Raw genomic sequence first — 16,258 nt, 5'->3', positions numbered from 1 at the left:
GGTGGTATACATTGGTTTACTTTTAATACAATGATGTACAAGAACCATTGTCTAATATTATCATGAAAGTGTTCACATTTGGAGTGACATTTAAATTTATTTTATTTTATTTTATTTTTATTGAAGTGCAGTTGATTTGTAATGTTGTGTTAGTTTCAGATGTACAGCAAAGTGATTCAGTTATACATACATATATATCTATTTTTTCAGATTCTTTTCCCTTATAGGTTATTACAAAATATTGGAATGACATTTTTTTAGCCATAGATTAGATACTAATTTGCCAAGTATATTTACAACTACAGTACAGAGTGATTTGTGCGCTCCTCTAACACCTGTATTATATTTACGTATATATTACATACATAGTTTTAATGGAAATTCGTCCCCCAGAATTTCCATTATATATGTGTGTGTGTATACACATATTTTTTAAGATAAAAAATAAGCTTCTTAGTTACAAAACTTCTTAGATATATCAACCAGTCAATATATAGAATAAGAATCACTGGAAAGCTAAAAAACATGGTAGTGCTGAAGCCTCATCTCCAGAAATTCTCATTCAGTTGGTCTTGATCAGGCCCAGATGTCAGTATTTTGATGATTCTAGTGAGCTACCCTGTGGTGAACCATTGCTGCCCTGTATCCATTCCATTGCAATTTAAAATCTGTTACTCCCTTACTTTTCACACTGTGGATCTGAGCCATCATCCTCATCCTCATCCTCATCCTCCTCCTCATCCTTATCATCATCATCCTCATCATCCTCCTCCTCATCCTCTTCATCCTCATCATCCTCATCATCCTTATCCTCATCCTCCTCAACCTCTTCATCATCCTCATCATCCTCCTCCTCCTCATTCTCATCATCCTCATTATCATCATCATCATCATCCTCCTCCTCCTCCTCCTCCTCATCATCCTCATCCTCCTCCTCATTCTCATCATCCTCATCATCCTCATCCTCATCCTCCTTATCCTCCTCCTCCTTCTCATCCTCATCCTCATCATCCTCATCATCATCCTCATCCTCCTAATTCTCATCATCCTCATCATCCTCATCATCCTCCTCCTCCTCCTCCTTCTCATCCTCATCCTCATCCTCATCATCATCCTCACCATCCTCCTCATTCTCATCATCAGCCTCATCATCATCCTCATCATCATCCTCCTCCTCATCCTCATCATCCTCATCTTCATCATCATCCTCATCCTCATCATCACCTGAGAGCTTAGAAGCTGAGAGTCTCAGGCTCCACCCCAGACCTACTGAATCAGAATCTGCATTTTAACAAGCCCCATAGGTAATGCATATGCACATTAAAGTTTGAGAAGGGCTCCTCAGTGGGGATGGAGAGAAGTTGTTCACCGCCAAACACACACTTTCTTTTCAAACGCCTGCACTGTAATATGAACTACTTTCCCCTTGAAACAGTCAAGGAAAGAGAAAGTTAATGTCAACCCTATAACAAGTGGATGGCAGCTCAAGTCAACTTAATTCTATTCACAGGGGAGGCCTAGTAGACAGGCCTACACCTTCCCTGCTGCCTTCACTGCTGCCAGTGCTGCCGTCAGTCTCTGCTGCAGCCACACCACAGCCCACCTCAGCCCCCAGGTGAGGCATAGCTGGGTCCACCTGCCCCAAGCCCAGCCCAGGTGGCAGGATGATGAGAGCGTGGATTATGGCTGGGCTGCCCAACAGATTCAGCAGGTACCATGTCTCCTCCCCAACCCTGATCAGCAACAAGCAAGGTCCTACATCTGCCCTTGGCCTCTGTTTAGGATGCATGTTTCCCTCATCTTCATCACAGTGGACACTGCTGAGCCATCTCTTAGATCCTCAGGCCATGCTTCAGTTGTCAGATAAAGAACCCACCAGGCTCTAATGAATGATTGGTCCTAGAATCTGAATGGTCATTTAGTACATCTACAGTGAAATCCCTTCAATAAGGTCCTGTCAAATTGTTTTCTTTTCTGTGCTTGAACATCTCCAGGGGTGCAAGCAAAGCCATATGACTGACTTATACTGACCTTGCTTTTGAATAAAACCTATTTATAAAAAACACAAGCTGCTAAGACATGTACCCCATACTCTGCTTATAAAGTTTAATATTGGACTAAAGTAAAAGACTAGATTTTTTCTAGGCAAATCTTGTATTGTTTGATTTGGCCTGTTGTTTCAGCCATATGAGAATTTTTTTGAATCCTTTTTGTAACCCAGCATTCTTTCGTTGATCACCATGCTACAAATATTAGCATAAAAGTCATTAGTGAAAATGTTGAACATTTTAGGGCTGAGGGACCAATCTCTAATTTATTCCTCCTGGAAAACTTCCTCTGAATTTATAATTTTTCTTAACTAGCATTGTTTGGATTATTTAACAGGTTAAAAATCCTCTTACCTAAAACAACCAGCCCATAGTTCTTTCATTAGGATAGCTTGAATTCTTGCTCATACTGAAGTCCCAATACTCTTTATATATAAAATATCTCTGATTTCCAGTATATAGCCCTTTAGAAAGAGATTAATAAGGCTTATTCTTACTGAACCTACACTATTGCTAGAGATCACTGTTTACTTTGGAAACTCTTTAAAACTACCTTTAATATAATTAGTTCTAGTTTTATTGACTACTTATTAACATTTATTCTTTAATTTCTTAAAGATTTCTGATGTCATTTTAACTGTTTAGTCTATAGAAATAATAATGATAAAATGAATAGCTATTGTACATGGAGCATTTACTATGTGCTGAGTGGCTGTGTTAAAGTGGCTTACATTGAATTGTCACCCTAGCGCTGTGAGGTATATACCATTATCCCAATTTTACAGGTGAAGAAACTGAAATTTAAATCCATTAAGTAACTTGCTAAGAGAACAAAGTGGACTCTAGGTCTGACTTCAAAGCCTGTTTTCCTAATCAGCATACTAGATTACCTTCCATTGGAGGAACCAATTGCAATGGTTCAGATGTGGAGCCTTGAATAAACTGGGGCTCAAATTCCTTCTTATCAACCCTCATTATACCCTTCCCAGCCAAGTCTGATGAGCAGTCTTCTTTCCCAGAAAAAAATATTTAAAGGTAGTACCATAGGAGTGGAGAGGTTCTGCTTCCTCATTGCTGTTATTCACCAATCTAGCATTACTTTCAAGCCAGGGGCTGTTCCCTTCTCAGAACTCTTCCCACTCTGAATTTCTTATTTTCTCTACTATTTTGTCTGATTCTGAGCATTAGTGTTCCTCCAAGACCTGAGTTATTCCAAACCTTGAGTATATGTCATCCCATTCAACTTTCATCCACGCTCATCAGAAAGCTTGCTATCCAATCTAACTGGTCTCATTGGATCTCCAGCTTTTCTTCCTGGGTAGAACCAGTGCAATAGTTAGAATCAAATTGTGCTCTTAATCATTTTCATTGTTTGCCTTACTTCTGATGGAGTCACTATCATGACATCAGTTAGCAAGCTTTTCCTTTGGGGCTGTAAGAACTAGTACAGTTCAGAGACAGCCAAGCCTGCACTCCACAGGCTGCCCCTTCTCTGACTGCATCTGGCAGTAGGACTTTGCCTGGTGTTGTATGTGACATATGTGTTTCCTCTAGCAAACCCTTCCTGCACTCTCAGGAATCTGCTGGGGTAGGGCACTTAGAACATCAAGAAAACAACAAGTGTGCCATGACTCTATCATATAGAAAGCTTTCTACGCTGTCAGCCAAAGGGCTGTAGAGCAGTGGTTAGCAGCTCACACGGGGAGTGCATCAAATCTACCATGAGTCAGCTGTAGGTGATGTGGAGATGCTGCCATTTCTTAAGCTTTAATTTCCTCCATTGAAAATAGGGATGGTAAGAATGGGATATTAGGGTAATACAAATGTTCCTTAATGTGATGTAATTTCTCCTAAGCACAGTCAGTGTTGAACTATCATTATTCAACCCTTGGCCCCTGTGTGAGATTTTGATCAGCTGCCCCAAGCTCCTTCCCAGCCTACACTATCAGCCCAAGGGTATAGCCAAAGCTTGTGACTCTGGTGAAGACACTTAACCACTTTCTAAAGGCTCTATTATCCTCCAAGTGGTTTACTCTTGTTTAATTTTGAGTACAGAACAGAGGCTAAATTGATCAAAAGACATTGTGTATAGTTGTAAATATCTTTTTAGAAAATGTTTTTGGAACAAGACCCTTCTATATGCTGCCTACAAGAAACCCACTTCAGACCAAGGGATACATATAGACTGAAAGTGAAGGGATGGAAAAAGATATTCCATGCAAATGGAAGTCAAAAGAAAGCTGGAGTAGCAATACTCATATCAGACAAATTAGACTTGAAAGTAAAGACTATTAAAAGAGACAAGGAAGGGCACTACATAATGATCAAGGGATCCATCCAAGAAGAACATATCACAATGGTAAATATCTATGCCCCCAATATAGGAGCACCTCAATACATAAGGCAAATGCTAACAGCTATAAAAGGGGACATCGACAGTAACACAATTATAGTGGGAGACTTGAACACCCCACTTACATCAATGGACAGATCATCCAAACAGAAAATAAATAAAGACACACAAGCTTTAAATGACACATTAGACCATCTCGACTTCATTGATATTTATAGGACATTCCATCCAAAAACGACAGACTACACTTTCTTCTCAAGTGCACACGGAACATTTTCCAGGATAGATCACATCTTGGGTCACAAATCAAACCTCAGCAAATTCAAGAAAATTGAAATCATATCAAGCATCTTCTCAGACCACAACGCCATGAGACTAGATATCAATTACAGGAAAAAAACTGCAAAAAATACAAACACATGGAGGCTAAACAATTCACTCTTAAACAACCAAGGAATCACTACAGAAATCAAAGAGGAAATCAAAAAGTATCTAGAAACAAATGACAACGAAAACACAACAACCCAAAACCTATGGGACGCAGCAAAAGCAGTTCTAAGAGGGAAGTTTATAGCAATACAGTCCTACCTTAAGAAACAAGAAAATGATCGAATAAACAACCTAACCTTACACCTCAAACAACTAGAGAAAGAAGAACAAAGAAACCCCAAAATGAGCAGAAGGAAAGAAATCGTAAAGATCAGAGCAGAAATAAATGAAAAAGAAAGGAAAGAAACCATAAGAAAAATAAATAAAACTAAAAGCTGGTTCTTTGAGAAGATTAACAAAATTGATAAACCATTAGCCAGACTCATCAAGAAAAAAAGAGAGAAGATGCAAATCAACAGAATTAGAAATGAAAAAGGAGAAGTCACAACGGACACCTCAGAAATACAAAACATCATGAGAGACTACTACAAGCAACTATATGCCAATCAATTGGATAACCTGGAAGAAATGGATACATTCTTAGAAAAATACAATCTTCCAAGACTGAACCAGGAAGAAATAGAAACCATGAACAGACCAATCACAAGTACAGAAATCGAGGCAGTGATTAAAAATCTCCCAACACACAAAAGCCCAGGACCAGATGGATTCACAGGCGAATTCTATCAAACATTTCGAGAAGAGTTAACAGCTATCCTTCTCAAACTCTTCCAAAATATTGCAGAAGGCGGAGCACTCCCAAACTCATTCTATGAGGCTACCATCACCCTGATACCAAAACCAGGCAAAGATGTCACAAAAAAAGAAAACTACAGACCAATATCACTGATGAATATGGATGCAAAAATCCTCAACAAAATACTAGCTAACAGACTGCAACAGCACATTAAAAAAATCATACACCACGATCAAGTGGGGTTTATCCCTGGGATGCAAGGATTCTTCAATATACGCAAATCAATCAACGTGATACATCATATCAACAAATTGAAGGATAAAAACCATATGATCATTTCAATAGATGCAGAAAAAGCTTTTGACAAAGTTCAACATCCATTTATGATAAAAGCTCTCCAGAAAATGGGCATAGAAGGAAATTACCTCAACATCATAAAAGCCATATATGACAAACCAAAAGCCAACATTGTTCTCAATGGAGAAAAACTGGAAGAATTCCCTCTAAGAACAGGAACAAGACAAGGGTGTCCACTCTCACCACTGTTATTCAACATAGTTTTGGAAGTGTTAGCCACAGCAATCAGAGAAGAAAAAGAAATTAAAGGAATCCAAATTGGAAAAGAAGAAGTAAAATTATCACTCTTTGCAGATGACATGATACTATATATAGAAAACCCTAAAGACTCTACCAGAAAACTGCTAGCACTCATTGATGAGTTTAGTAAAGTAGCAGGATACAAAATTAATGCACAGAAATCTCTTGCATTCCTATACACTAACAACGGAAGAGCAGAAAGAGAAATTAAGGAAACTCTCCCATTCACCGTTGCAACCAAAAGAATAAAATACCTAGGAATAAACCTGCCTAAGGAGGCAAAAGATCTGTATGCAGAAAACTTTAAGACATTGATGAAAGAAATCAAAGATGACATAAACAGATGGAGGGACATACCATGTTCCTGGATTGGAAGAATCAACATCGTGAAAATGACTGTACTACCCAAAGCAATTTACAGATTTAATGCAATCCCGATCAGATTACCAATGGCATTTTTCACAGAACTAGAGCAAGAAATCTTACGGTTTGTATGGAAACGCAAAAGACCCCGAATAGCCAAAGCCATCTTGAGAAGGAAAAATGGAGTTGGTGGAATCAGGCTTCCTGACTTCAAACTATACTACAAGGCCATAGTGATCAAGACAGTATGGTACTGGCACAAAAATAGAAAGGAAGATCAATGGAACAGAATAGAGAACTCAGAAGTAAGCCCAAACACATATGGGCACCTTATCTTTGACAAAGGAGGCACGAGTATACAATGGAAAAAAGACAGCCTCTTCAATAAGTGGTGCTGGGAAAATTGGACAGCAACATGTCAAAGAATGAAATTAGAACACTTCCTAACACCATATACAAAAATAAACTCCAAATGGATTAAAGACCTAAATGTAAGGCCAGACACTATCAAACTCCTAGAGGAAAACATAGGCAGAACACTCTTTGACATACATCAAAGCAACATCCTTTTTGACCCACCTCCTAGAATCATGGAAATAAAATCAAGAATAAATGAATGGGACCTCATGAAACTTAAAGGCTTTTGCACAGCAAAAGAAACCATAAACAAGACTAAAAGGCAACCCTCAGAATGGGAAAAAATAATTGCCTATGAAACAACGGACAAAGGATTAACCTCCAAAATATACAAGCAGCTCATGCAGCTTCATACCAAAAAAGCAAATAACCCAATCCACAAATGGGCAGAAGACCTAAATAGACATTTCTCCAAAGAAGACATACAGATGGCCAACAAACACATGAAAAGATGCTCAACATCACTCATCATCAGAGAAATGCAAGTCAAAGCCACAATGAGGTATCACCTCACACCAATCAGAATGGCCATCATCACAAAGTCTGGAAACAACAAATGTTGGAGAGGGTGTGGAGAAAAGGGAACTCTCCTGCACTGTTGGTGGGACTGTAAGTTGGTACAGCCACTATGGAAAACAATTTGGAGGTTCCTTAAAAAACTACAAATAGAACTACCATATGATCCAGTAATCCCACTCCTGGGCGTATACCCAAAGAAAACCATAATCCCAAAAGAAACTTGTACCATAATGTTTATTGCAGCACTCTTTACAATAGCCAGGACATGGAAGCAACCTAAATGCCCATCAACAAATGAATGGATACAGAAGATGTGGCATATATATACAATGGAATATTACTCAGCTATAAAAAGGGATGAGATGGAGCTATATGTAATGAGGTGGATAGAACTACAATCTGTCATACAGAGTGAAGTAAGTCAGAAAGAGAAAGACAAATATTGTATGCTAACTCACATATACGGAATCTAAAAATGGTACTGATGAACTCAGTGACAAGAACAGGGAAGCAGATACAGAGAATGGACTGGAGAACTCGAGGTATGGGAGGGGGTGGGGGGTGAAGGGGAAACTGAGAAGAAGCAGGAGAGTAGTACAGACATATATATACTACCAACTGTAAAATAGTCAGTGGGAAGTTGTTGTATAACAAAGGGAGTCCAACTCGAGGATGGAAGATGCCTTAGAGGACTGGGGCAGGGAGGGTGGGGGGGAATCGAGGGGGGGCGTCAAGGAAGGGAGGGAATATGGGGATATGTGCATAAAAACAGTTGATTGAACCTGGTGTACCCCCCAAAAAAAAAAAATAAAATAATAATAAAAAAAAAAAAAAAAAAGAAAATGTTTTTGGGTTTTAAAAACCTGGGAGAGAGAAATTAACTCACACACAGACTGGTTTCTTCCCATACGTAGGAACCCTCACTAGCACTCCATTTCTCAAAAGGCCTGAAATAAACAGGAGCAAAGTGAGCTTCTGCTGCAGGGCCTCCCTGTGTTGGATTACAGGCACAGGAAAGTCATTTCAATTAAAATGACATCAGTGTGGTTCTGTGCCATGAGCCCAAAGGTGGTACATTAGATTTTATTGCTGCTGTAAAAAATGATCACAAACTTACTGGCTTAAAAAAACACAAATTTATCACTTACAGTTCTGGAGGTCAGAGGTCCAAAAAACCAGTCTCACTGGTTTAAAATCAAGGTTGCTTGATTTTAAAATCCAGGGCTGCATTCTCTCTGGAGGTTCTAGGGGAGAATCCATATCCTTTGCCTTTTCCAGCTTCTAGAAGCCATCTGCATTGATTTGTGATCCCTTTCTCCATCATCGAAGGTACAGTGTGGCATTTTCAAACCTGCCTCCCTCTCTGTCTCTGAGCTCTGCTTCCACCCTCACATCTCCTCTGACTCTGACTCTCCTGCCTCCTCTTTCATTTATAAGGACCATTGTGATGCTCTGGGCTCACCCAGGTAATCCGGTATAATCTCCCCATCTCAAGGTCCTTAACTTCACATCTGCAAAGTCCCTTTTGCCATGTCACGTGACATATTCACAGACATGGAGGATTAAATTGTGGCCATCTTTGGGGGCATCTACCATAGGTGTGGATTACACATTCTTTCCTCAATCATGGGGCCCAGATATTATCAGTACTGGTTTATATGTTACAGTCAATACTTCAAATGGGACAAGCTGGCATTCAGAGAAGCCAAAGTTAATCAAATAAAAAGCAGGTATCAGTGTGCATTTTATCACATCACCAAGAGAATCAAAACAGTATGATAGTAAATTTGACTTCTTGTCATGTTGAATTCTTCTTTCAGTGCTACGTTATCGAAAGAGGCAGTATTGTTATAATGTAATTTATATAGTACCTTCCCCTGAGTGATGAACAGAATATTCCTCAATATCCTCAGAGAATTAGGCTCTCTATCTCTCTTTATCCCAGCTCAGCCACTCCAGCAATATAATATGCAGCAATATAACATCTGTGTGCAAGAAATAAATCAGACTCACTAAATTTAAGGATGTTCACTTAAAGAAATTCCTTTTGGAGTTTCTTTTTTTCTCATTTGAAAATCCTCTTCTTTGGGTATTATAAAGCCATTGACCTATATTAGATTAATTAGGTCAATTAGTCTTTATGTAGTAATTACCACTCAGATGGCTTTGAATAATTCCCTTTTAATAAAGATGTGTCTTGGAAAGAGATTAAATTCCTAAAATTCCTGCCACATAGTAGCATTAAGAAAACATGCATTTAGCAATTCTTTCTGCAACGTGGTTTGGGTGTAGCAATGATACTGGGTAGAAAAAGCTTAAGGATTTTACCTTGATGAGTTGATTATTCACATTCACAGACTGTTAAAAGCCACGTGGGTATTTTCCATTCAGAGAAGCTGCTGGTAGCTCTGAACGCTGTGCCTGATTCAGAGCAACTCCCTCTCTTTTTCTATCCTGTCAATAGGAATTCCCACATTTTTAGACTCACACTGGCCCCAGCACCTAAACTGGGACTCCCACCAGCCAAGAGGACTATGAATTTTTTTGCTCTCTGCTTCTCTCCTTCAACAACATCCCCATATTTTCTCCTAATATTGACAATAGCTGCCACTTAAGGAGAATGTGCTAGGTTCCAGACATTTCACATTTGTTACTCCTAATTGTTACCGTAAGTTAACTCACTAACAGATATTTGTTGAAATATTTGCTTATGATACTGGAGATAGTCAAGTGGATAGCCTATCTCCATGTAATAGTTGAGGAAACTGAGATAGAGGACCTTAGTGAGGAGCCCACGGTCCCGCAGCACAGGAGTTTGCAGGAAGCCCAGGGTCTGACTAGCTCCGCAGCTTGGCCCTCCCACCCCAGTAAGCTGCTCCAGTAGGGGAGGGGGCACTGGAACTGCTGTCTTCTACGTTTGAAAACTCATTAGACTGTTTGGGATCTAAGGTTACTAATGAAATCAGAACCTTCAAGAAAAATTTAAAAGTACTTTAGAAATCAGGTTGAAAAATAGAAAACTCACAATTAGAACAAAAGTCCCACTGCTAGTAATTAAAGGCTTTAATTTTTTTTTTTTAATTTCAGGATTCTGATACATATACAAGTGCAAAAAAGTTGATGTACTATTTAAATGAATACATATAAATGGCATGAAGGGTATTTCTAGGTGCATCCTTGCTGCTTTCTCTTGCTGTATGTAGTTGAGTCAATTCCTGATGTTTAGATCAGAAGGCAGTGCTAAATTGTCGGTTGTGCACTAACATTAACATGTTTTGTAGTCTTTGATCTCACACGGAAGGGAAAGGACTCTGAGCAAATTTACTCTATTGCTGAGATCTGGATGTTTTGGTGACCTGGAATATGGAGATAACTTTGTTTCTGTTGGTTTGTTTTACAAGTTTTAGGTTCCTACAAGAATCAGAAAGTTTCATATTTAGAGTGTAAAACTGGAGTTTCTGGAGGGCAGTTTGACAACAATGTGTTTCAATAACTTAAAGGTGCATTTCTAGTGAAAGGCAAATAAAGATGTACGCATAAAAATGCTCATTGCAATACTAGTTATTAAAAAAACTGGAAACGATCTAAATATATATCAATGGGGTAGTCATTAAATAAGTTATGCATATCCATGCTCATGCTACATGCAAAATGATTATGTATAACATTTACACTGTATTGCTAAATGAGAATAAAGACTAAACAACAGATTATAATCCCACTTTAAAGTGTGTGTGTATGTGTGTACCTGGATGACTGTATTCCAAAATATGCAAACTGTGATTATCATCAAGTGGTGGGACTGAGGGTGATTTTAACTTCTTTGTACAATTTCTGTATTATCTGAAATTTCTTTTATTCTTTATCCACATTTCCCATTTAGATCACCCAAACCACCCCCAACTGACAATAATTCTAATGCATTTGATGTAAATCTTTTAGTTTACATATATTTCTACAAAATATATTTCCTTGTTTTTTGTACAGATATTTTATTTTATTTATTTAAAAAAATATTTTTATCTGATAAGACTCTATGTAGAATACATCCAGAACTTTTACAAATCATCAACAAAAAAGACAAACAATAAAATTCTTGAAGCAGACAAATGACTTCCACAGACTGTTCTCCAGGCAAGACATACAAATGGTCACCAAGGGCATGAAAAGATGTCAAATATCAGCAGTCATGATGGAAATGCAAATTAAAGCCACAATGCGATACCCCTTCACACACGAGAATGCTTATGTTAAAAATAAATAAATAGAACAAGGAAGCAGATACAGAGAATGGACTGGAGAACTCGAGGTATGGGAGGGGGCGGGGGGTGAAGGGGAAACTGAGAAGAAGCGAGAGAGTAGCACAGACATATATATACTACCAACTGTAAAAGAGTCAGTGGGAAGTTGTTGTATAACAAAGGGAGTCCAACTCGAGGATGGAAGATGCCTTAGAGGACTGGGGCGGGGAGGGTGGGGGGGACTCGAGGGGGGGCGTCGGGGAGGGGGGGAATGTGGGGATGTGTGTGTGAAAGCAGTTGATTGAACCTGGTGTACCCCCCCAAAAAAAAAAATAAATAAAATAAAATTAAAAAATAAATAAATAAATAAAAATTACAAACATTGGCAACAATGTAAAGAAATTGGAACCCTTAAAAGTTACTTGTGGAGATGTACAAGGGTGCAGTCTATGTGTACAAAACTTTAGCATTTACTCAAAAATTTAAAATACAATTACCACATGGTTCAACAACTCCACTGCTAGATATATACCCAAACAATGGAAAACAGGTGTTCAAACAAAAACTTGTGCACCAATTTTCATAGCAGCACTGTTCACCATAGCCCAAGGTAGAAAAGATTTAAATGTCCATCAACAGGTAAACGGATAAGCAAAATAAGGTAGATCTGTAAGCTGCATTATTCTGTCTTATAAAGGAATAAAGTAAAACTACGCAGCCACTGTGGAAAACAGTATGGCGGCTCTTCAAAAACTGAAACATAGAAATAACGTATGATTCCTCAATTCTGCTCCAAGGCAAATATTAGAAGTCAAGGACTGGAACAGATATTTGTACCCCATATTCACAGCAACATTATTCACAACAGCCAAAAGGTGGAAGCAACCAAGTGTCCTTCAACAATGAATGGATAAGCACAATGTAGTATATACATTATGGAATATGATTCAACCTTTACAACTAAGGTAAATCTCACATATGCTACAATGTGGATGAATCTTGAAGTCATTATGTTAAGTGAAACAAGCCAGACACAATAGGACAAACATTCTATGATTCCACTAGCATGAGGTATCCAGATAAGTCAGATTCAAAGACAAAGTAGAATAAGATTGCCAGGGGTTGAGGGGAGTTAGTGTTTAATGGTTACGGTTTCACATAACCATTGGAGATGGATGGTGGGGATATTTGTACAATAGTGTGAATGTAGTTAATGCCATACAGCTGTATACTTAAAATGGTTTAAGTGATAAATGTTATGTTTTTAATCACAATGAAAAAAATGAGATAAAGATAAATGTCACAATGTGGATAGACACTGAAAACATCCTAAGTGAAAGAAGTCACACAGGAAAAGCCACCCAGATCACACTCATCTTGTACACTTTAAATCCAACCAGGTTTTAAAATGAAAATTCCCATAATGGTTCCAAGAAAAGAAAAATAATCTAGAATGGAAAAAGACATTTCTGTAAAGTTGGGGGAGTCAGTCTGTGGAGAGGATTATAAAGTGGAAACCACAATCATTCCTCATTTGGGGTTATGTGCTATTTCCCTGGGAGAGTGGCCCTCCCACTCTTGCAGGGTAAAACACACTGGAGTGTTTTGTGAATGTGGAAAACTTTGTACTGCTATTTAAAGTTTTTTTATCCACTTTAAATTTACTAGAAAATAAACTACTTATCAAAACAATCATGTCATACCATGTCAGAAAAAACAGACATCAAACTTTGTTATAGAGGCCAAGCCCTACCCAGATCCAGTTCACCCACAGTGGTGATGCTAATCGCCCTTGTAGGAGACCACATATTATAAGAGGCACCATAGGAAGATTATAGTAGGAGCCACTATGTCTTGGGTGCTGTGGATGACCTGGATGTAGCTGAAACAGTGGGATTTCTGAATTCTAGTTTTCCATATCCAACCACCAAAAAACTGTTAGAACTGAAAAATGAATTCAGTAAAGCTGCAGGGTACAGAAAAAATCAATACCCAAAAATCATTTGTGATTCTATACACAAATAATGAACCATCAGAAAGAGAGACTTTTAAAAAAAATCCCATTTACAATTGCATGTAAAAAGATAAGGCATGGGAGGGGGCGGGGGGTGAAGGTAAACTGAGACGAAGCGAGAGAGTAGCACAGACATATATATACTACCAACTGTAAAATAGTCAGTGGGAAGTTGTATAACAAAGGGAGTCCAACTCGAGGATGGAAGATGCCTTAGAGGACTGGGGCAGGGAGGGTGGGGGGTACTCGATGGGGGGGAGTCAAGGAAGGGAAGGAATATGGGGATATGTGTATAAAAACAGATGATTGAACCTGGTGTACCCCCCAAAAAAATTAAAAAATAAAAAAAATTGGAAAAAAAAAAAAAAGATAAGAAAATTTAACTAAGGACGTGAAAGACCTGCACACTGAAAACTGTAAGGCACTGATAAAAGAAACTGAACAGACAAAAATAAATGGAAAGGTACCCTATGCTCATGGATGAAAAGAATATTGTTAAAACATGCATTCTAAGGTGGGACTTCCCTGATTGAGGCTCTGCGCTTCCACTGCAGGGGCCACAGGTTCGATCCCTGGTTGGGGAACTAAAATCTGGCTTCCTGCGTGCCGCAAGGTGTGGCCAAAACAATAAAAAAAAAAAAATGCATTCTACCCAAATTAATGTACACATTCACTGCAGTCGCTACCAAAATTCCAATGACATTTTTCATAGAAACAGAACGAACAATTTTAAGATGTGTGTGGAACCACAAAGGACCCAGAATAGCCAAAGCGACCCTGAGAAAGGAGAACAGGCTGGAAGCACCTCGCTCCCTGACTTCACAATACATTACGAAGCTACAGTTCCAAAAAAGTGTGGAAGTGGCACAAAAACAGGCCTACAGACCAGAGGAACAGAACAGAGAGCCCAGAAATAAATCTACAGTTATGTGGTCAGTTAATTCCAAGAAAGGAGCCAAGAACATACACCAGGGAAAGGACAGTCTCCTCAATAAACGGTGCTAGGAAAACTGGACACCACACACCAAAGAACAACACTGTACTCTGTCTACACCACACACACACACAGAATGGCTAAAAACCCAGTTTTCTACACCAAGCCCTTCCTCTCCTGGGTCCTCTGAAGACAGGTACCCTCAGCGGTCAGCCACACACAGGAATCTTCTCCCCTACTTTTCTTCACCTTTTATTTCAGCAGCACCACCTCCCGGCAGGTTCTGAGGAGACCGGGCTCCTGTCAGAGAGAAGTGGACCCCACAATGTCCCAAAACTGAAGTTCCAGCGGGTCCTGTGGACTCAGCCCCGGTTGTCCGGAAGCCCAGGCTGTCAGCACGGGCTCAGCCCTGCATGTTCCAGAAGCCAAAGCCCCAGCAGGTCCTGAGGAGATGGGCTGTAGAGATATTTTAAATTTACTTAGATAGTTTCACTTTCTATTCCTTAACAGTTTTCAAACAGTATTGTTTTTTAGGCCACTTTTGTTATGTGTACTAGTCTGTTGCTGATTTATTTTCATAGTATAGGTACTGTAAATAAGCATACGCTACTTTTATAATCAGAAAAAAATCCAATAAAGCTCTTTTTATTGTGAAGAAAGAAAAAAGAAAGAAAATTATTTCTTCTAACATAAGAGCATAACACTATAAATAAATTTACATAATTTTGTAAATGGAATATCCAATTGGAGAAATATTTATCACACTGAAGATTGTATTTTCCTGAACACCTCTACTTCAGAAAAGTGTTTGGACATATGGAACTCTTTTTTATAAGTATAGAAAATTCAAAGAAAAAAGAAAATATTTCTTTCTATACAGACTCTAAAATAATTCATTTTAGGAGGCAAAAATTTCAAAAGACAAAGTTACTTGGGAAGTGAAAAGTAGTGACATGAACTTATTACAGTGTGTTCTCGCTATATATTAAAAATGAAATTAAAATCATTTAAAATAAAAGAAATATGACATCGTAATGCAAACAGAAATTGAAGAGAATCCCAGAAGGATAGGAATCGGTTGATGGACAGCCAGGAAAATGAAAAGACAATCAGGGGAAGTAATAAATCCTATTGAGAAAAACTTCAAATTTATATTTTGAAAGTTCATAATTTTTAACATAAAAATCTAATAACTGATAATCCCTTTCCTTTCTTTAAACTTTAACTTAAGTTTAAAAATAGAACTTCAAGAATAACTATTCAATCGTATTTTTATAAGGTATATATCAAATACTCTCAGTAAGACGTGTGTTTAACTTTCAAACTTTTCTTCAAAACAATATATTCCTAGATGAGAGATATAAAAAAAAACCATATAACTATTTATTATAGGGAGGAATGGCAAAATGAGAGTCACATTTCAAGCAGATATTACTGAAGTCCTATGATCCAGAAAAGGTCACAAAGAACTAGGTTTCTTCTCTTTCTTTTTTAGGTTAGTTTTTACTGACAGCGGAGGGCAGCTTTATGACATAGCACTGGCAGACAAAACCAAGTCTCCTTTACGAAAAGGATTTTGTTGAACACAGGCTCTCCTTTTCTCTCTCTCTCTCTCTCCAAAATATTGGGTTTCAAAATGAAGTCAT

The sequence above is a fragment of the Hippopotamus amphibius genome, chromosome 1 (genome assembly GCF_030028045.1).
Source record: "Hippopotamus amphibius kiboko isolate mHipAmp2 chromosome 1, mHipAmp2.hap2, whole genome shotgun sequence".
Lineage (NCBI taxonomy): Eukaryota > Metazoa > Chordata > Mammalia > Artiodactyla > Hippopotamidae > Hippopotamus > Hippopotamus amphibius.
Note: the sequence above shows the minus strand (reverse complement) of the source record.